The sequence below is a fragment of the Chinchilla lanigera genome, unplaced genomic scaffold (genome assembly GCF_000276665.1).
Source record: "Chinchilla lanigera isolate Chin_1 unplaced genomic scaffold, ChiLan1.0 scaffold00029, whole genome shotgun sequence".
NCBI lineage: Eukaryota > Metazoa > Chordata > Mammalia > Rodentia > Chinchillidae > Chinchilla > Chinchilla lanigera.
Window position 1 is genome coordinate 9,747,603 of NW_004955430.1, and position 23,413 is coordinate 9,771,015.

The 23,413-nt window shown below is 36.0% G+C and overlaps 1 protein-coding gene across 4 annotated transcripts in view; it reads right to left on the minus strand.

The window, feature by feature from the left end:
- The window catches only part of Tbc1d5 (TBC1 domain family, member 5), a 554,846-nt gene that overhangs the window by 335,738 nt on the left and 195,695 nt on the right, over positions 1 to 23,413 (minus strand). The gene's annotated exons all lie outside the window — the stretch shown is intronic.

Here is a 23,413-nt window from a genome sequence, read left to right on the forward strand (position 1 = left end):
TCTCTCTCTCTCTCTCTCTCTCTCTCTGTCTCTCTCTCTCTCTCTCCTTCACCTATTTACACAAATCCCACCAAATCAACAGTTGGCCATGAAGCTAGTACAATAGCGACTTCAATGTTCACAAATCACAAAGAACACACACTTGATGAAGTGTCTATCAAACTCTCTAAAACAATAATCACTTACATGTAAATATAACAACAACCTCACAGAGCAGAATCTGATTTCCAGACTTGCCTCACTATAATACTCAAAACAGAGTTTTCAACAAAAAACTAAGAGATATGCAAAGTAATAAGAAAGTATGGCCCATTCACAGAAAAAACGCAACTAGCAGAAAATGTCTCTGAGGAAGCCAAACATTACACTTACTAGAAAAAAGACCTAAGTCAACTATCATAAGTAAATTAACACAATAGAGGTAAACCATGGAAAAAAGAACTGACAAATCCCAAAAGAACATAGTCTCAACAGTAGAAAACGCCAACAAAAAGGCCAACCCTAAAAAAAAGAACTAAAAGGAAACTCAAGACCTTAAAAGAACAATAACTGAATATAAATTCTTTACATAAATTCAACAACAAATCTAAGGCAGAAAAAAAATCAACAAACTTGAACATAAATCAATTGAGAGTTTCAGGTCTGGCCGGGCATGATGTCTCTTATCTATTATCTCAGCACTTGGGAGGTTGAGCCAAGACAACTGCTGTAAGTTCAAGGCTAACATGGAGGCCCTGTCTCAAAAAATTCAAAGAAGAGATTGTCACACCTGAGAAGCAAAAACCAAGAAAAGCAAGAAAAAGATTAGAGCAGAGAATTAAACCAAGGAGAACAGAGATCTGGTGCCGACACGCCTATAATCCCAGCACTTGTCAGGCTGAGAAAAGAAGATTGCTGCAAGTTTGAGCTCAGCCTGGGCTGTATGGTGAGTTCAAAGCCAGCCTGAACTACATAATGAGACACTGTCCCCCCAAAAAGAGGACAGAATCAGTGAAACAAATAGTTGGTTCTTTTACAAGAAATAAAATTGACAAACTTTGAGGCAGACTTACCTTGGAAAAATGTTCTCAAATAACTAATACCAGAAATGAAGACGGTGGCCAGGTGTGGTGGTGCACACCTATAATCCCAGCATTTAGGAGGCTGAGGCAGGATGATCACCACATGTTCAAGGCCAGCCTGGGCTCCACAGTGAACTCAGGGCCAGCCTGAACTACATAGCAAGACCCTCAAAAAGGACAGAAAGAAATGAAGATGGGGATTGCAATACAAACATTACAGAAATAAACAGGATTATAAAAAAAATCAGCGAACAACTGAAAACCAACAAATTTGACTTGTACGATGTTAAGTGAAATACTAATCAAAATTCTAACAAGTTCAAGGAACTAAAGTCTTCATTGGTAAACTGTAACAAATACTACGAAGAACATACAAGAACTCTGAGATGTTTCGAAAAACCAGGAGAAACCATTTCCCTGATACCAAGTGGGTAAGATATTACAAGAAAACCACAGAGACATATTCCTAATGAACATAGAAATAAACATCCCCCATGAACAAAAGCAGACTAAATGCAAAAGCATACAGAAGATTATACTTGACAACTCAATGAGTTTCTTACTCAAAGGTGTTTCTTATTCAAAGGTGTTTATTATAAAACTACTGATCAAGATAGCCCACACTATCAACAGAATAGAAGGAAAACCCACATTATCAGATCAGTTGATGCAAAAAAATATATCTGACATAACACAACAAGCTTTCTTGATTAAAAAAAATAGCACTCAAAACATTGTGAATTTAAGGGTGCTTTCTCAACATGATAAAAAACCAACAGCTACCCTCAGTCAAGATTAAAATCTAAAACCTTTTCCTTTAAATCAAGAAAAGAAGACATGAATGCCTATATTTGCTGCTACTCAATACTAAACAGAAAGTTCAATGCAAAGTGATAAGGAAAACAATGGTATCAAAATTGAAGAGGAAGAAGATAACCTGTTTATAACTGATAAGATCTTATATAGAGAAAATGTTAGAGACTATATATTTTAAAAATAAATTAATTTAGCAAAGTTTCAGGATAAAAGATCAAAATAAAATGTTCTACTAATGTTGCCATTCAGGAAAAATTAAGCAAGAACATTAAGAAGTCATAATAAAAGGATGCTTTTGACAAAAAGGCTCTAACTTGGTACGAAAAATATGTTTGGTTTAAAAGGTGCTAAAACTGTCAATCTAGTTTTTAGGATACTCAAAGAAAATCTTGAGAGAAGGTACATCTTATTACTGCTTGTCATATTTCCATCACGCATACTTAAGGCCACAATTGTGATTATTCTGTAGAGTTGTAACATGTTATGGCTCATAGGCCACAGTCTCCTGTTTTAATAATGTTTTCTTGAAAAAAACAAACACTAATTTATTTTCTATGGGTATTTTCACACTAAAATGGTGAGGCATGTAAGGCTATGGTATTTACTACATAGCTTGCAAGAAAAGCTTGCTTACCTAACTTCTAGAGAACCATTTATTATAAATATTGACCTCCGATTTGCACACTGATATATATGAATTATAGTGTTACTTCTCCATAAATCCTTTAAATTCTGACAATTGCTATGAAGACTTTTAGTTCAGATAGTGAGACTGAGATAGGAGATTAGGGCATGGAAAAAGCTGCATGGGGAAGTAGGCATGACCTATTAATTACAAGACCCTAAATACATGTGTAGAACTGTTCCCAAAGCCCTGCGTGTGGACTTCTCTCAAGAACTCCAGCATGCTTTTAATAAGATGGCTTAGACCTGATGTCAGCCCAAGGTGTGGGATCCCAGGACTGGTACTCACAATCCACATGCATGCTTCCTTGAGATCTGAACAATATAAAAGAAAGGCAGCCATGAGGAGCCACTGCTACAGCAATTTCCAAAATAGCCTACATTGTATTTCTCTTTCATATTTGCTCTTACCCTCTTTTTCTCTTTACTCAACCCAAGCTTGCTATATAGTCAGTTTCTCCCTACTCTTCACTTTTGCTATATGAATAAACTTTGCTACTGCTTTTTTTGCTCATTTTGTTCAATTTTTTGTTGGAGATTAGAAAAATCTGCAATCAAACTCTAGAACAAGATGGAAGCAACCCTAACCCAGTAACGTTTAGTTGGTGGGCAACTTTTTAGAAGCAAGCTACCCAATAACAAGATGTCCTGATAAATTTATTTTCTGAGTAATATTATTGATGCATGTAGAATGTTCTACTTGTATTTCATTATAGCATCCATTAGAAACAATTTCCAACACTGAATCGCAGTACTAGCATTCCGTCCAATAGGTTTCACCTCTGGCAAGAACCTAATAGTATTTTCTGACCTGGATTGTGCAGGTATACATGACCATTTTGTAGCATTTTGATTAGTCAAATATTTATTTACATTACTGTTTTCTTCCTCATCTGAATCAAAGTCTTCATTCTATATTTCTCTATCTCTCACATCTTGCTAACTCTGTCTTACATGATTCAAGTCATCATTGGTAGCTAAATCAGCTGAGGACTCACTTTCAACCTCCTCCCAAAGTTATAAAAGCTGATTTTTATGTGACATTGTACTGAATTGGGCTAATTCTATGAGAAAAATCAAAAGAAAACATGTAATAGAAGAAATTACAAATACACAAAATGTGACGCAGCACATAAATGGGTAAAACTCACATATGTGTACACACCTTGCCATTTGTTGTGCCAAGTGGGTGCACACAATGGTTACTTCCTGTACTTCCCCAGTGCAGCTCCTGAGCTGCACAGCCAGCTATCATTATGCCAAAGTACATATTTTCATTACAAAAATAATTACCCACAATAATGCCACTTTTAAATGAAGGATTAGATACATACTAGAAGATAATTTTGATGGGCCAGAAAGGACTAGATTAAAAAAAAAATTGATTCTCAGAGTGGGATTAAGATCTATAATAAGCTAAAAAGAGTGGAGCTGAGTTAATAGAAAAGTGTAAGTAAACAGCTCAACATCTTTTAAGACTAACTTTGAATTTCAAAAATTTCTGATTTTAGCTGGGTAAAGTGGTGCAATGCCTGTATCCCAGCATATGGGAGGCTCAGGCCGCATGAGAAATTTAGTGAGATCCTATGTCAAATTTTAAAAAGGAAAAGACTGCCAGTGTGGTGGCAAACTTCTGTAATTCCAACACTCAAGAAGCTGAGGCAGGAGGATCACCTCAAGTTTTAAGCCAGCCTGTTTAAGGCAGTTCAAGGGCAGTCTGAATTACATAGTAAGAAAAGCCAAATAACACATACATACATACATACAATCTACATAAGTGAATGAATGAATGAATGAATGAATAGGTTGGGCATGCAGCTCAGTGTAGTAAAAGACCTGGGCTCAATTCCCAGTATTGCAAAAATCTTTTTAAAATATTTTTTAGTATTCTGTATACTACTTCAAATAAATTAAGCATATGTTTAAACTAGCAAGAGGAATGAAGGGGAAAGTACAGTACCACTTGAAAATGTAAATATCAGTGGCAGTAAAGTCCTGGCATCTCATTTTATATAGAAAGTTGACCAGAAAGTATAGTATACAAAGTTCTTACATACTCTACCTTCTACTTCCAACACGTTCCCATCAGTGACATGTCACTGTTAATTAAAGTCCATAGTTTATACTGAGGTTCTCTTTGTGTTGATACATACCTAGCATTACAGTATCACAGATCTGTGATATCACACCTATACATTCTTCCTTCCTACTAGATGCCTAGCCACCACTCATCTTTCTCCTATCTCTATAGTTTTTCCTTTTCCAGAATGTCATATCGTTAAAAATCGTTTCTGTAGCCTTCTTACAGTGGGTTCTCTTGTCTTTTGGGGTGGTGGTAGTGGTTGTTGCTGTTGGGTTGGTTTTTGGGGAGCAGGCACTGGGGATCTAACTGAAGATCTCATGTATAGTAGGCAAGCACTGTATCATTTACATACAGTTATGGTTTTCCCAAGGTTTTTCTTTGTATTAATAACTTGATTGTTCATTCTCTCATTGAAAAATTCCATTGCATACATGTACCATACTTCATCCATTTACCTGCTGAAGGTCATCATAGTTCCAAGTTTGCACAATTATTAACAGATCTACTACAAACATTTATATACAGACTTTTGGGTATATTTCAATTTTCAATGCATTTGGATAAATACCACAGAGCATAATATTTAAATTGTACAGTAAGAGTGTGTCTAGCTTTGTAGGAAATTCCCAAACTGTGTTTCAAAATAAATGTACCATTTTGCCTTCTCACCACCAATCTTGCCTACATTGTTAGTCCTTCTAAAGGGTATGCAGTGGTGTATTACCATTAATTTAATTTACAATTCTCTAATGACACAGGATTTATCTTTTCCTATACTTATCTGTCATCTGTCTATTGTTAGTGAGGTATGGTTTTAGATCTTTTGCCAACATTTTAACTGGGTTGTTTTATTACAAAAGAGTACTTCCTATATTCTGGATATCAATCCTTTATCAGATAGATTCTGCAAACACTTCCTCCCTTCTCTGTGGCCTATCTTTCTATTCTCTTAACAGTAAGTGTCAAAAGGTAAATATTTTTACTTATGATTTATTTTTCTTTCAGGAATGCTTCTTGGGGGAGATGTTTGAGGGGTAGTGGTTGAACCCAGGGTCTTGAACCATGAAAGTTCTACCACTGAATTAGGTCATCAATCCTTTCCATTTTTAAAATTTGAGACAGGATCTCACTAAGGTGCCCAGGCTGGTCTCAAACTCATAATACTCCTGTGTCAGCCTCCTTTTTAAAAATGTAAACTGGGCATGGTGGTGTACACCCATAACCTCCACACTGGGGAGGCTGAGCCAGGAAGATCACTGTAAGTTCAAGGCCAGCCTGAGATACATAGTGAGTTCAAGGAAAGACTGAACTGCAGATCAAGGTCCTTTCTCAAAAAAAAAAAAAAGTTTTATTTACATTCTTCCAAGCTTTGCTTTTTGACTTTCTACTTTCTCCTCCATCATTTTATTGCTAGTAGCTTTTCCACAAAATCACTCAATCCATTATAAGTTTCTTTTATAGGGAGACAAGAGTGTATTATTACATTTTTCTATGTGACCTACAGTATTAAATAGTAGCTATACACTAATTAAAGCAAATGTAATTGTGAGAACACATTGACATTGTTAAAGTCAATTTGTTAATAGTTTCATTTCAAGTGACCCTAACTGTATTAATTGTGATACTAGCAAATTAAATTGAAGAGCATTAAACACATTGCTCCAATATGTCCTAGAGGAAAAAATTCTCCATTACATCAGCAGATAGAAAATAGTGATTGTATGCTCTCCTTGCACCAAATAAAACTCATAAACACTCAACCATGTGCACGCACACATGTTAACATATACATAGTGGGTCACCAGGAAAGATCTCACTTGGCTGCATACAGTGTTACTATTTTAAAACTGTAACACAGCATAAAATGGACCACTGAGAACCAGCAGTTTTAGATAAATAGGAAATAGTACAGAAGTCTTTTATCTCAGATTAAGAAAAAATTACTTCACCATTAAATTGTTAAAATGTTGAGAATGAGGAAACAAACTGAAGAACTGAAATACAAACCAAACTTGAAAGATACTAAAACTCTGAGTAAATCAGGCATACTTTACTAAATGCCTCCCATCAAGCTACAGGGATAAATAGTACAAAAAACTTACGGCTCTCATCCTTCACAACAGGGATGACAACGCAGACTATGAAATAACTCTCAGTGTTTAGAATAAAACCTACACTCCTTGGCATAGTTTAGTAAGACCACCTAATTTGGCCTGTGCTTACTAGTTCCATCCATTTTCTGCCGTGCTCCTGTCACTCACAGTGGTTCAGCCACAACAACCTTCAACTTGAATATGACAATTCTGAATAACTTCTTTTGTAAGGACTCTTTCTTCTGTACACACACACACACACACACACACTCTCTCTCTCTCTCTCTCTCTCTCTCTATCTATGCATGCCTGGCTCCTGACAGAAGGATCATGCTTTTTATTTACATCTACCCAAAGCAACACCTGTGCAGAGGCCTCCCCTGACAAGATAAAGTAACTCAGGGAGAGGCAAAAATGGCATTGCAGAGTTAGCAACTCAGCCTCTCTAGGAAAAAGTGTTTAGAGTCTGGAAAACAGTAGTTAAGAGAGTTATAAAGTTAAAGGTTATCTCAGAACCAGGAGGTAACTGGCCAAATAAACACAGGGTTAATTGACACAGAAGAAATAAAGCAGCCAGGGGTCATCCAGCAAACCATCCTACCACAGAGGCTGGCCAGCTGCCAGCTATGAGACAAAGTAAAACTACCAATTTTCACTCACACTATCAAACAACTGAATCAGGATTGAGAGAATCACAGCAGTTAGAACTGGCAAGGAAAATGTAGAATACTGCTTCCAGAGTGGCCTTAAGCCCATCACCACAATGGAGGGATAGCTGGTGGGTAAGTCCCAGTGCTGAAGCCTGTCTCAGAGCTGCCCTTTGGCACCAGGTCACACACACTCCACCAAATGCCCCCAATGGATGAGTGAAGGCCAGCCAGAGAAGACACCCAATAGTTGGAAAGCAGGCTTCGAGGAGCCCCTGAGGGGCTGGGACTGGTGAGCATGGACCTGCCTCTTGTAGTCAGAAGCCTGGTTCAGCCTGAGTTACACAGGACTAGAAGCTCACAGTGGTACCTGTTCTCACTGGATGCAGAGGTCTGCACCCACCACCATTCTGGAAGCAGACTGCCATCATAGACTTCCACCTTAAACAGAGATACATCTGGGCTTGAACTCTGCTCCCTAGTCCTACACTGAGGAAAAGAGTCATACATCAAAAACAACAGAAAACTTTGTTTTATTATATTTTCATGATTTTGTAATTGTTTTTTATTTTTAATTTCAAAAAATTCTTTCAGAAATCAATCTAACAAAGGATGTAAAAGACCTCTACACTGAAAACTATAGTACTCTGAAAAAGGAGATGAAAGAGGATATCAAAAATGGAAACATATCCCTTGCTCTTGGGTAGGAAGAACCAATACAGTGAAAATAGACATACTTCGGGTATTTTTCCAGAAGAAATGAAAACATCATACCACAGAAATATATGTGCACCCATGTTTACAGCAGCACAATTTGTTATAGCTAAATCTTAGAAACAACTCAAATATCCATCAACCAAAGTCTGGATTAAAAAAATGTGGATCAATAAACTATTTCTATATAAATAAATGAACATCAGGTCAACTGCCTCAAACCCTTTCTCTGTATGATAAAATGTATGTGCTTCCATGATCTCTAGTTACTTATAAACTATTGTTGCAGTTTTTAACTAACATGTCAACATGTCTCACTGGAAACTTATTAATTGGTTCAATGAAAACCAATTCACAAAGATACAAATGATATCCATGTTTAAAGCTTGATGAAAATCAGATTTTACTCAAATTTGCAGTAAACAAAATCTTATGAAGTAAAATGTTAACTCTTGACATTTAGAAGAAGAAATGAGGAGATGAAGTAGAGGGATTATTTAAGTATATGCATTCCCACAATATAAAAGAGTTCTTAGTTCCTGATTAATCTACTGCCTCATCTGATTTGAGTAAGAAAAGATAAATTCTCACTATTCGTCTATTGATTAATCAAAACTAGTAGGGATTCTTTTTCCTGACTAAAATTAAAGATATTTTTATGGGAGAAAAACAATCTAACTTATAGAAGTACAATAAATATAAGTAATAGTCTATCACACAATTTCCAAAGCCTAAATATTGTTAATATTGGGGATGTGATAAAAGAAAATGACCACTTAAAGAACTTGAGATATCATAATCTTCACTATTTATTATCAACTTAAATTATTTCATTGTAAAACACCTCATCTTCCTAACATGTGAAAGTAAAACAACTTAAAGTTAGCGTAATATTTCTGTCCTATGCTTTCTAATATTTTTTAAACAAGATTTCTTCTGAGGAAGAAGAAATCTAACTTATAGCAAAAGTGCAGTGACAGCAAACGTTTTAATCTTATAAAATGTAAACTGAAAATAACTATTTTAAAAAATGAGTTTAGATTAATGGTATACTGATAAGAAGTAAGTTATCAATGTTTTTGATAAAAACATCTTTCAAAATATAACAATATTAGAGAACAGCAAAACTCAATTTAAATACTTGAAGCAGAAAGAAAATCACTGAAATAATAGAAATACTAAAACAAAACAGATGCCTCTTTTTAAAAAATAAATGACATATAATTCTTAAACTATTGCAATGCACTGAAGTACACGTAAACATATTCAAATGTAATACAGATTAAAGCTCCATACAATAAACTGACTGCACTATTCTCACTATTCAAAATGATTATTATAATTCTTAATACTTTTTAAATTTTAATTATATTTTTTATGCCTTTTTGCACGGGGGTGGGGGTGGTGAGACTATGTAATTCAGACTGGCCTTGAACTCACTCTATAACCCAGGCTGGCCTTGAACTGGAAGAAATCCTCCTGCCTCACAATCCTGAGTGTTGGGATTATAGGTGCTAGCCACCACACCCAGCTCCATAACCTTTTTAACTCTGCTCAAGAGAAATACTACAGGTCTTAACTAGGTCTACAAGAAAATTTATAAATATCCAAGTATAATGGAAGTAAAATGTTTTTTTAAACCCCAATTACATGTAAACAAAATTTTACCAAAATATTGTATATCCACTATATTAAAAATATTATTGGCTATTTTATTATATGGCTGTTTACAAAGCCAAGGAGGAGATAATTTTAAGACCTGAACTTGGAAAGTTTTTAGGCACTTCCAACTGGGTGGGTGGATAGGGGATGAATGTAAACAGGGTAGACTGATTAAGTCTTACAGTATTTTTCCAGTATAATTGTTTAATTTTTTTTTTGAGCATTCTAATCATCTTTGGATATTCAATTCTCTCTTCTAGTGGGATAAGATCAAAGTAACAAAGGTTGTAAAATATTAAATCAGGGGCTGGGGATTTAGCTCAGCGGCAAAAACGCCTGCCTGGCAAGCGCAAACGCCTGCCTGGCAAGGTTGTGAGTTCGGTTCCCGGTACCGGAGAAAAACCAAAAAAAAAAAAAAAAATTAAATCAGTATTAAAATTACATCAATAAAAATTTGGTTGACACTATGAAAGAAATGGTAGAGGGAAAGAATTCTACTTGTAAGGGACTAATTGTCTATTTTAGTAGTAAGCCACAGGGGAAAAATCCATTTTAACATGTACATGAATAAAAAGGAGTTGTAACATAAAAATCCAGGTGAAAATTCTGATATACCTTCCCATGTTATAAATGCAGTCAGGTATTTCATCAAGTAGTCCAAATTCTGGCCCGACTGTCATTTCTGGTCCTGCTAATTAATGAGCAACAAAGTAACCAATATAATCTTTGGATAAAAATTCCAGTACAAAGGGTATAGTAGCACACGCCTTTAATCCCAGCACTAGGGAGTCTAACGCAGGAGGATCATTGCAAGTTCAAGGCCAGCCTGGCCTACATAGTGAACTCAAGGCCAGCCTAAACTATATAGAGATCTTGTCTCAAAAAAGAAAAAAAATTCAGTACAGATCGCTTCATCTAAATTGTTTTGCTCTGCTGTTTTTGACTTTAAGGTAATGTTGTTACTCTAAATCTTCTGTGTTTGCTCCAGTTACGATGAAAGTCACACACAAAGCCTCCGCGTTAGGGGTCCAGCAATCCTGTGGTGGCTATCCAAATATGACATGGAAAGCATTTCTGCTTAATGTGGTCGTGCTGAGGGCTACTGTTTCTTTAACCATCAGTGACATTTGCTCTGTTGCCAAGACACTGGGAAATGAATAATATCAAGTTATTTGCAAGGTAGCTCAATGATTCCTTATACAAATCCAACTATTAAAAACTCTAGAGAAGCTATTGCCTCAGAAAAAGAATGCTACACATACAAAAGATTAAAACTAAAACTAAAAAAGAGTCTAATAATAATAAATGGGCAACTCAGTTTTTAAAAGATCTGAGACTAGAAAACTTCATTTTTTTTAGTTCAAGTGTCTCGACTGCAAAAACAGGAAGCATCATTGTTACCAATAAAATGTCAGACTTGCTGAAACTGCACACATTGTGAAAGCAGGAATACAAAAATTCACAAGCACCAAATATAAATATTAAAGAATATATTGAGACTTTTTAACCACTTAAGGGTTTATCATTGATGTTTAATCATGTCTTTTAATGTTAATTCTCAGTCTGACCTTGGGTTTATCACTCTTGTCTACCTCAAGTGACTTAGCACAATCTTGAAATGGCAAAATACTCAATCCAAAAATGGGCATCTGAGATGAACACATACTTCTCAGATGAAGACATACAAATACCAAATAAACATATGAAAAAATGTTCACCATCATTGGTCATTTGAGAAACGCAAATTGAAACAACACTGAGATTCCGCCTCATCCCAGAAAAAATGACTGTCATCAAGAAATCAACCAGTAACAAATGCTGGAGGGGCTCTGGGGAAAAAGGAACCCTTCTCCACTATTGGTAGGAATGCAGACTGGTATAATCACTGTGGAAATCACTGTGGAGAATCCTCAAAAAACCAGAATTAAAAAAATAAATAGGAAATAAAAAACTAGGCTTAGAGGTCCCATCTGACCCAGCTATTCCCCTTCTGGGTATTTTCCAGAAGAATTAAAAACATACCACAACAATATATGTGCACCCATGTTTATGTATATAGTAACTCAGTTTGTAATTGCCATATCTTGCAAACAACCCAAATGCCTATTAATCGGGTAACAGATAAGAAAAGATGTGGTCTTTTTTATGGAATACTACTCAGCCACAAAGGATAAACTTGAGGCTTTTATAGGTAAATGGATGCAACTTGAGACCATGCTAGTAAGTGAAATAAATCAGACTCACATGTTTAAACATCATATTGTCTCCCTAGTGAAAGAAACTAAAGAGGTAAATAAGATTCAAAATACAAAATAGATATTGTGAAAGGGAAAGAAACTGCTCAAAAGTACAGAACACCTGGGATGGGGGAAGAAAAAAATATATACATATATACACAAGATAGCTAAGATAATTATAGTACTAATTTCTCACCACCACCCCCCCCGTACCGGAAGTCGAACTCATGACCTTGCGCTTGCTAGGCAGGCACTGTTCTGCTAAGCTAAATCCCCAGCCCCTTATAGTACTAATTTCTATTAGCTCATTGAAAGGAACGGTCTGTGCTTATATTGTTTGACCAGTTTTGCATAGGTGTATCTTATAAGCTGAGTAACTACTTTGAAGATAACAATAAGCAACATAATAACCATTGTTAATTTCTATTATCTTATTTTGAAATTCTGTATCATTGTTACTGGTGTTTTGTCTTTAAAATAAAAAAAGAAAATGGCATAATACCAGGTGCATATGATCAATATTATTCCAACCAGCAAATTACACATTCTTTTGTTTTATAATCTAATATAAGCAATGATCAAAAACATTACATATATCCAAGAGCATAACAATCTTGATGGTCTATGTCTTTTCCCTTCTTTCATGTATTGCTTACTCTGTACAACTTGTAATCAAGGGCCTTTCTTACAAATCAATTCTCAGCTCTCTCCATTCTTTTCATTTGGATTTCTTATCTGCCAAACTTTTAATAAACATGTTTGAAGTAGATCTCCAACTCATGGTCTTCCAAACTGAATTCTCTCCTTTCCAACTTTCTTTTGAGCAGTTTAAGTCAGAGGAACCAGTACAGCACATTCTTTCTATTGTTAACTTGACAAATCTGTTTCTGAAGAGACTTCATTTAAATAATCCTTTTTTAACCTTGATTCTGCATTTAAGAACTCCCAAGTCACTCTACCATTTATTTTATAATCTTTATTAGAATGATTCAAATCATTACACAAAATGAATGAGGGTGTTGAGGTGGTTTACCAAACAGCAGTTTTCATTGAATTAGTGCATTTATCAAACACATACAAATAATTAAAGAGATTGATAAAAGCCTCTATTACTATTTTCTTAGAAATTGTGAGCCGCCATTAATTAGAAAGGTATACTTAATATAAAATACACAATATTTTAGGTTCTTAATGATCAATGTGAAAGGCTTGCTATCACCCTCACCATACCTGTCACTCTTACTAAACTTCTAGCAAAACTTTAGCCTTACTGTTCCTACATCCCCTGCAGGATTCCCATAACCCCTAGACTCCACTCCTTGTAGATTTTCTACTCTGCCCTCTAATAATCCCATTTTATGACTGCAAACTTCCTTGTATTTTCAACCCATTCATTAATTCTTCAACCATCAACTTCCTTCTCTCACATCTACCTGTTATATGACATAACCCTATGTGGTTTTGTTGCTAAATTCCACCTGCTGAATTGTTAGACATAATCACAAACTCATCAAGAGATTAAAATGTCAGTAATATATAACTCTCTGCCATCGAACTGATAAAAATCACTGCACCTAAACTCCTTCCTTCCTGTCATTACACTAAAATTAATGTACATATTTCTGTCTACAAATTCCTCCATCTTTGCTCTAGACTGCATCTACTCCAGACTTCCAAGACCCCAAGAACACCCCTTCCACAGGTTTTTACTTTTCAAGTGTTGATATACTGTTTCTCCCTATTCCTCATGCCCATTTAGTTTAGAGCACATAATTAGTATATATGAAAGATACAGAATAATGGACATTATGGAATCTTAAGATTATAAAACAGCACTGTGTCTCATAGTCACAATGACTTTGTCCTCTGGGCTTTTCTATTTTCTTAACTTTGAGCTAGTCTCTGATAGTTTTGCTTATTCTTTCCTGGTATCTTTGCTTCTAAGACTCTAGACTTTCCTGGTTTTCTTTCTACTCCTCTAATCACTCTTTCTTAGTCTCCTTTTTAAGGCTTGCAAAAGGATACCTGCTGCAAGACCTTGAAGTGTCTTTACTTAGGTATCATTCCTGAGTCCTGTTCTTCTACTACATATTGTTATGAAATGATTGCTACCATAGCTCACCTAAAAAATCTTTATCTCCTGTGCAATCCTAACACTAAATTTCAGATTCACGTATCAAAATTTTCAAGTTGGAAAGAGTTAATTTAAACTCGGAGGTATGATAGACACTGTGAAATGATAGGAAACCAATGAAGAGTAAAGGGCTTCTGGGATGTGGGAAAAGAGAAGGGAAAGAAGGAGAAATTTTGTATGTATGTATATACAGGATAGTTAACATGGTTGTTCTTCTGTCTTCTATTTCTATGCTGAAAGAAACTGTCAATGAGTCTTTGGTTGACCAGTATTGCATGTTTATATCTGTTTTCACGAGAAGCCACTTTGAAGATATCAATATGTAATACAACCACCATTGTTAATTCCCTACCACTTTGTTTGTAACTCTGTGTTGTCTGTATTGTGCTTGTGATATGTTGTAAAATGTTGTATGTCTGTTAATGTTTTCCTCCTTTTATCTTTAAAATAAAAAAAAAAAAAAAATAAATTTTCAAGTTGTCTTCATTTGAATTCCAAAATCACACCTCAAACTGAACTTCTCTGCTCCGCCCATCTCTCCTGTGCCATATAAGGTTTCTTCTCTAGGTCTCTATATCTCAATATAAGAATTATCATAAGACTTGACCGGTCAACTCAGAAAACTAGATGTCACTTCAAACTCCTCTCCCACTAACTCCCCAAATCTAGTCTAAGATTAAGTACTGTACAGTCAATTCTACCTCCTTAATACTTCTCAAATGTTTCTACTACTTTCTATTTGTGGGGCTTCTTTCCAGAGTAGTCTACTACTATTCATCATCTTGGAATATTCTAACAACTTCTTAACCAATTATTCAGCTTGCAGTCTTGCCTCACCACTATATTCATCTTACCACAGCAATCACAGTATTGATAAAATGCAGATCTGGCCATAATGTTTCCTAGAAATGTAAGTGGTTTCATGATCCTAGTCTTCAGTCTTATTTCTGGCCGTTCCTCTTAAACTCTAGCTTTTAGCCATAGTAAATTCCTTCTGCTTAACAGAGGAAAAGTACATGGCACATACTCTTTACCTTGGTGAACAGCAATTCTTTCTTGAGACTGTAGTTTAGAAAGATCTACCACTTTCTTTGATCTATTACTATTCCAAGTTTAACCTGGAATCCCCACCAATGCACTCTCTGAGTACAATGCTAACTCCTCTTGGAAAGCAAGGGGCTATATCTTAACTGCTCACTTACTTTCCTCTGCCTGGCATCCACAAATCATGCCAGTTAACCACTAACAATAGGACATTCGGAATTGTATTTACGTTCTTCAGTATTTTATTTCCAGCACTCAGAACAATGCCTACTATGCAGAAGACACTCAAATATTTATTGAATGACAACAAACTTAAAAAGAGTTATAAACTTAAGAGTTGTTATCTCCATTCATGATGGTGCACATGATAATTCCAGATAATCCCAGGCTAAGGCAGGAGAATCACAGCTCAAAACCAGCCTGGACAATTTAGTGAGACCTTGTCTCAAAATAAAAAGGGATGGGGATATAGCTCACACTCCCTGGGTTCACTTCCCAGTACCACAAAGAGGGAAAGTGGGGAATGTGCATGCCATCACTTATAGGTTGGTTATTCTTTGGAATTTCATACACTAAAAAAAAAAAAAGCTACATATCCATAAATATGCTGTAGAAATCAGAAATTAGAACACTACCCTCAAGAATTTTTCATTAAGAGCCATGCATATAGGGGTTGGGGATTTAGCTCAGCGGCACAGGGCCTGCCTGGCAAGCGCAAGGGCGTGAGTTCAATTCCTGGTACCGGAAAAAAGCCAAAAAAAAAAAGAAGAAAAAAAGCCATGCATATAAAATGGGAGATTCTATGAGGAAGCATAATTTACATATTCTGTTGGGAGCAAAGCTGTCTGTACTTCGGGTATCTAGGACAAGGTCACTGCTTCTCATGAGTTTGGCAGGGCCTCATGTGAAGTGTACACAGCTCAGGGAGCTGATGCACAAAGTAATTTGGCCTTCCTCTAAGACAATACAGACAACTCCTCTCTTTTTCTGCGTGAACCAAAGAATGATGCTTCACTGAAATTTAGATGTTCTTCCTGTTCCAGATCTTACTATCTCCTTAAAATTCTCTTTAAACAGCCTCTTATGCTGACTGTATAAGCATCACCCTACAGTTGTTGGGCATTCCTTTCTCCCACCAGAAGAAGGGCTCCACCTGACCTCAGTTTTCTGATTTGTCTTCATTTCTTCATCCTCCACCATCTGCCCTCTGGAATTTCAAGACCTGTGTAGAGGCAGCAATATTCTAGGTTCCCAAATCATGGTAATTAATTAAGTGCTTGGAAATATATTTATTGTGTTAGCTTTCCCTTGAAAAGTCATTATTAATATGGGTATCATAACTTGAATTTTTTACGAAAAAGCTCTTCTCCTTGTAGTTGTGGAAATTTTGACATATGCAACATTTAATGGGAAACATGAAAATTAAATTTAAAAGGAACTTCAGAGGAACAGTGAAAGTCCAAAGAGGGTTAAAGAGGAGAGTAAACTGGCTTAAGTCCTAAAGGAAGAGAAGTTCAAGTACTACAATAATTAGGGACAATAAAACATTTAATAAAACTTATGACAGGAAGGAGAAAGGTAGATAGAGAAAAGATATTATTGAACAGTTACTGGTGAATATAAGTGGAGGTGCCCAAACTGATAAAGCTCAGTTCATTCATTTAACTACTGTTTATGAAGCAGTGCACAAGTACCAGGTACTAGATATACAAATAATTCCAATATGGCTTGTGATCTCATAAAGGTTATAGTTCAGACAGGAGATAATAAACAAGGAAATTGATTAACATTGATTACATATTCTGTAGGATACTATAAAGGAATCAAGAACAATGTCAGAGAACAGTGGCATGTGGGGAGGCTTAGAAGCTAGAACTGGCTTAGCATATCTAAACAGGGCCAACCAGGGGTGGTGACACATGCCTGTAATTCCAGCACTCCTGAGGCAGGTGGATTGTTGTGAGTTGGGACCAGTTTGGGATACAAAGTGCCCGCCTGAACTGCATAGCTAGACCCTGTCTCAAAAAGACCAATAAATAAACAAACAAACAAACAAACAGGGCCAGTCAGGCAAGAAGATATCCATGCACATCATAGTCAAGAGCTTAGATTTTATTATTGTGAGATTGGAAACCACTAAATATGTACAAGCCAAGACACAAAGTGAAAATATTTTTCGCCTCAGTAAAGTGACTCCAGCTCATTAGGTTAGGGCAGGAATTAAAGGTATTTTCTATACTACTTTGAGCAGCAATCTAAGTATCTTCAGCAGAATAAATTCACCTTTTTACACAAATCTAAACCCACATCTATCAAAACTAAACATGAAAACAGAACAGCATCACTTTATTATAACAACTTCAGTCAATTATTTTAATCATTTCTAATTTCTTCATCAATAAAAAAAGGGTATGCCCTGCTAGTTCTAAAACTATGACAGCAGTGTATAATGGAAAGTAAGGAAAATTTGGGACAAGACACACTAGGAAGTAAAAATGTAATTGGCAGGATTGTGAATACCTGGTGTTTTTTAAAGTAGGTTACTAAATTCTTTATACACAAAGACTGCAAGAATGCTCTTAAACAGATCTTATATAAAAAGGCAAAGATGTGTTGAATAATAATAAATTGAAAATGTTCTAAATACAAAGGTGAGTATTATAGCAAATAAAATTGAAGCTAAAAATTTCAATAACCTAGCGGAGGGAGTTGAGCAGGTACCAAACCCTCTTAAGCAACTGGTTTGTCAAGTTTTACATTTACAGACCTCCCTCCCTATATTGCAGTTCCCTTATTGCAGCTTCACTGTATCACAGGTTCTTAAAAATATATATCTAATTCTGTATTGCGGAGTTTTCACTACATCTCAGGATTCTGCAGTATATAGGTATTTATATAATATATATAGCTATGATTTTAATTATTTTTGCCTAAAAAATTTAAATATAAAAATAAATGTTAATTCAAACATATTAAAAGAATATTAAATCAAAATAAAATACAGTATATATTTCATCAGCAGATGAATACTGTACTGTGCACAATGGAAAAGCAGTACACCACTACGGCTTACACAAGTTTGCTAACATGACACTGTACATGCCACACTATTGGCTGATGGAATGGAAGGTGCCCAACCACAGCACTGTTCTGCATCCTGGGCGCTGATTGGCTCAGTGACCATAGCATTGGTCTGTTTGCTTTCTTGCACTGTGCCCATATATTCAGCATCTCTCCTTGTCCACTTTACACCATCATCTGATCACTGTGCATAGTGTTGCTCTGCAGTGTTGTGTTTTTGTGAAATTTTCATAAAAGTTTGAATTTATTTCTGCTCCTAAGGCTTCTGACAGTGAACCCAAGTGCTAGAGGAAGATGCCTCCCATCAAAGAAATGGTGGAACTTCTTGACATGTTAAAGGATAGCAAAAGCTACATGGCTGTAGGCCACCATTGTGGGATCAACCAATCTACTGTCCGCTTCATAAAGGAAGATGAGAAGAATATTAAGTCTATGGCAACAATGACTTTTCACAAGAGTGCAAAGAGAGTGGTTGCTTACCACAACAAAGCCATTGTGAGGATGGAGTCTGCATTGGCCTTGTGGATAAATGACTACAAGAAGAAGAATATCTCACTGGATACCAACACCATCCAGACGAAGGCCAAGAAACTGATAGTTTTGCGGAAAGCATGGACGTTTATGATGGTGACAAGCGTGAAGATGAGGATAATGACACAGAAGCAGGACTGTTGAGTGCTTCTTCCACCAGACCAACTCCATTCAATGCCAACAAGGGCTGGTCTGACAAATTTCAGAGACACTTTGCACTCAAGAGCATTACTCTGCATGGAGAAGCTGCCTCTGCAGATAAAGCCAGAGCCAAGGAGTACATGAATGACATGTTCAAATCCATCATGAAGGAAGAGGGCTATAAGCCTAAACAAGTTTTTAACATGGATGAGACGGGATTATTTTGGAAACAGATTCCATCTCGCACTTTTATTATGAAGGATGAAGCCAAAGCCCCTGGTTTTAAGGCCCAAAAAGATCAAGTAATTCTGGTTATGTGTAGGAATGTGCAGGCTTTATGATAAAGCCAGGGCTTATTTATAAGTCAAAAAAAACCCTAAAAAACAAAAATAAGAATGTGTTGGCTGTGTACTGGATGTCAACCCCAAAGCCTGGATCATGAAACTCCTCATAGCTGATTGGTTCCACCAGTGCTTTATCCTGCAAGTTAAGCTTTATCTGTCAGAGAAAAATGTCAAATTCAAAGTGCTTCTGATCATGGACAAAGCTGGAGGCCATGCTGTCCATCTGTCATATAAAGGCGTCCAGATAGAGTTCCTGCCGCCGAACACCACATAGCTCATTCAGCCTGTGGATTAAGGCACTGTTCACGCTTTTAAGGCACTCTACACATGAAATGCCCTGCAAAACCTGGTTAAAGCTATGGACTCGGATAAAAACTTCTCACTAAAAAAGGCGTACTGGTGTGACTACAATATTGCACTGTTCTCCTAAATATTCAGAAGGCCACAAAGGAGATAAGTGAAACAGTAAATGCCAGCTAGAAAAATTTGTGGCCAGAAGTGGTCCACAATTACAAGGGATTCTCTTCTGATGAAATCCATCACTCTGCAGTAGCTAAGGCCATGAAACTGGCAAAACTACTGGGAGGAGATGGCTTCAATGATATGACTCCTGACGATGCAAATGACCTGATCGATGTCCACTCACAAGCACTGACAGATGAGGACATGATGGAGATGATGAAGTCAGCAAGTGAAGAAGAGGATGAGGAACAAGACAAAGTACAGGTTGGAGAAGAGGAGGAGGTTGGCCTACCACTTGATCATCTTGCAAACCATGGTCAGAATGGCCAAAGAACTTTAGCGACTGGCTGAAGAATGGGGTCCCAGATGCTTCGTTCATTGCATTTCATAAGTGCAATCGAGAGTGGAATGCCAGTTTATAAAAACCTTCTCACTGAGAAGAAAAAGCAGCGCCAGCAACTCCCCATACTATGTTCATCCCTCGGAAGAAGAGATCAGTTACGGCCCTGGGTGAAGATACTGCACCTCGTGATGAAGTGCCTGATGAAGTGGTGCCTTCAGAAGAGCTGTAATGCTCTTCTTGGCTGTGCGGTACATTCATCTCATCGTCATCACCATCACCATCAGTACCGCACAGCTACATAATTCATGATCTTCATCATTCAAGTTGTAGTATACTTCACCGGCAAGTACTCGTATAGAATTTACGTGTTGCTAAAATTATGTAGGCTTACGAGTGTAGAAAGTGTTTAAGTGCATATGATGGGGGCTGGGGATTTAGCTCAGCGGCAAAAGCGCCTGCCTGGCAAGCGCAAGGTCGTGAGTTCGGTTCCCGGTACTGGAGAAAAACCAAAAACCAAAAACCAAAAAAAAAAAAAAGAGCATATGAAAAAAATTTGTAAAAGTGTGGGAAAGGTTAGTAAGAGAGTGGGAAAGGTTTATAGGAGTGTGGGAAGGGTTTATAAAGCCATATATATCTATATATAAAATGAAATAAATATAAGGCCACTACTTTGTGAATTCTCACCTATCACAGGGGTCTCTAGAACATAACTCCCGGGATAGGTGAGGGATCACTATACAGGTCCTTGTGCACTTAAGGACTAAGGTCATTATGAGAAAAAGAAACACTTTGCAAGAGTGGACAACCAAGTACAGAGACAGAATCCCCAGAGACAGAGACAAGATAACTTCAACTGACTGATTTAAGGTGCTGACCAAGAACCCTTGTATTGATAAGCATTCCAACAAATCCTCCTACCCCACTATCTTACAAACATATGTAAAGTACCCCATCTTGGTGCCCTGAGAATGTACTTTTGACTGTCATTAATTATGCACTACATTGTTCCAATAAATTTCTGCTAGTGATTTGCCTCAGTGTGTCTACCTTGTCTATATTATCTCAGAGCCTCTCCAGGACAAGCTAGGTCTCTGGCCTTTTCTGTTAACCCTCCAGGTGACAATAATATACAACAAAGGCTATTCCCCAAAGGCACCTAATAGATGAAAATGTTCTTTTATCATCATAAACAACATTGCATACTCTCATAAACTTGTAAAGGCAGTCATTCCAACAATATTAATCAGTTACATTTCCTTATACCTTGCTCTTGTTTTTTTCAGTTAAAAATAAAATTACTTTTTCATCTAATTAATCATTAAACATTACATGGTATCAATAAAAAAGTCACAAAGTCTCAAAAATATTTTATGGTTTTGTTTTGGTTATCAGCTGAACTGCTAGAGGTCTCTGTCGATTATTATTCTTCTTTGGTGAAAGAATTTGCAATTTCAGGTGATAATTTATATATATGACCAAACTTAATAGGGCACAGAGAATAGGTCATATTGTCTATGCTGTCGTCATACTGGAAAAAGAATTTGAGGACATTAAAAATTTTAATTCATACAGGAAAATATCATTAAAGATTCTGCACATGTTATCTCAACAGTTCTTTTTTCTACCTTACTTACTTTCCTCAACTACATATGAAAATAACCCAATGATATGTTTTCCCTCCCACTCCTATTATCCTGTTAATTTTTACTAATTCTTTGAGGAAATCTCAATATCATTTAACAGTAACGACTTTTTGTAAATGTTAAAAAAAGAGATTTGAGAAATTAAAAACATTCTGTTTACTGATGGAATTTATAACAGAATTTTTTAATTCTATACAGTCCAACCACTGATCTAAGTCTCATATTTAACTTAGAAAATGAGTCATCGGTAGTCACAAATTCCCTAAAGATAAGGCAGAAATGTAAAAACGGCTTCAAAATACTTGAAGAAACCCGATGAAGATATAAATTAAACAAACTTACTAGAAAGACGATGATTCTGCAAGTAAATATGACAACCCCATTAAAATGCAATACACAGTTTTGTGGGAAAAAAGGAAATCTAAGATAAAATAGACATTTTATATAAAATATTTACATATACAATGCACAAAACCCACTTTCTTAGCAACCTTTAAAGCTTTGAAGAGCAAGATATTTACATATCTTTCTTTCTGCATGTGTGTGTGTGCCTGCATGTGTGTGTTTTGTATATATTTTTAACAGTTGACAGCTGTTTTAGAGCATACAGAGATGCCAAGTTGAATGAGGGTCTTGATTACTTCAAGATTAGCTATCTAAAGTTTCTATTCATTTTAAGTGTTGTTAGTTGGAAGAGTCATTAGTCACTTCCTTGTCTCATAGAGCATCAGCATACATTTACATTGTTAATGAACATTTGGGGTAAATGAATTAATGGCACTTTTAAACATCAATTCAGTTCTAATAACTTAGTATGTCATAGAAATGTTAGGCTAAGATATAAACGAAAAGCCTTTTCAGTAAAGGTAACTACTCATTCCTGCAAATAATGAAGGATAAAATTAATTTAAACTGTTCTTTAACCAGGTTTTTAAAGAAAAAACCCTCAATATTTAGTGAAATAGACCAAAGAAAAATATTCCCTTAGAAAACAACAGAAAACTGTGTCCTCAAATGATCATATAAACCAGAAATAGTATAAAAAAGTTGTTGAAATTATATACTTTTATTAGAAATACACAGTCACTCTTAAAACTCACATTAATTAGACTGATTTGAATGTTTTGGTAAGTATGGCACATAGGGGAAAATATCTCTTGGAAAGGTTTCTTGCTTACCACTGAGATAATACTGGAATTGAAATGGTCAGTTAATTTTTGCATCATGAAAATCTTCAACACCAGTCTTAAATCTTACATATCAATCAATCAATCAATCAATCAATAAATTAAATTAAATTAAATCACAAAACAAATTTGTAGGGCTGGGCTTACAGCTCAGTGGTACAAGTGCCTGCCTGGCAAGCACAAGGTCCTGAGTTCAATTCCCAGTAGTAAAAATAAATAAAAATAAATAAATAAAAACAAATCTGTAGGATATATTCTATTCCACTAAAAACATCAATGTCATTAACATGATGTAGAAGGTATTAAAAACACAGAAGAAACAAACATTCCATAATTATCTTATGTTCTAAAGAAATATTCACGTTAAGAGTCAATCACAATCCTAATACATGTATTTTATGAGTGAAATTTTTAAAAGTCACTGAGGAAATGAACATTATCAAATATTTAAGAAAGTATGGGGGCTGGGGATTTAGCTCAGCGGCAAAAGCGCTTGCCTGGCAAGC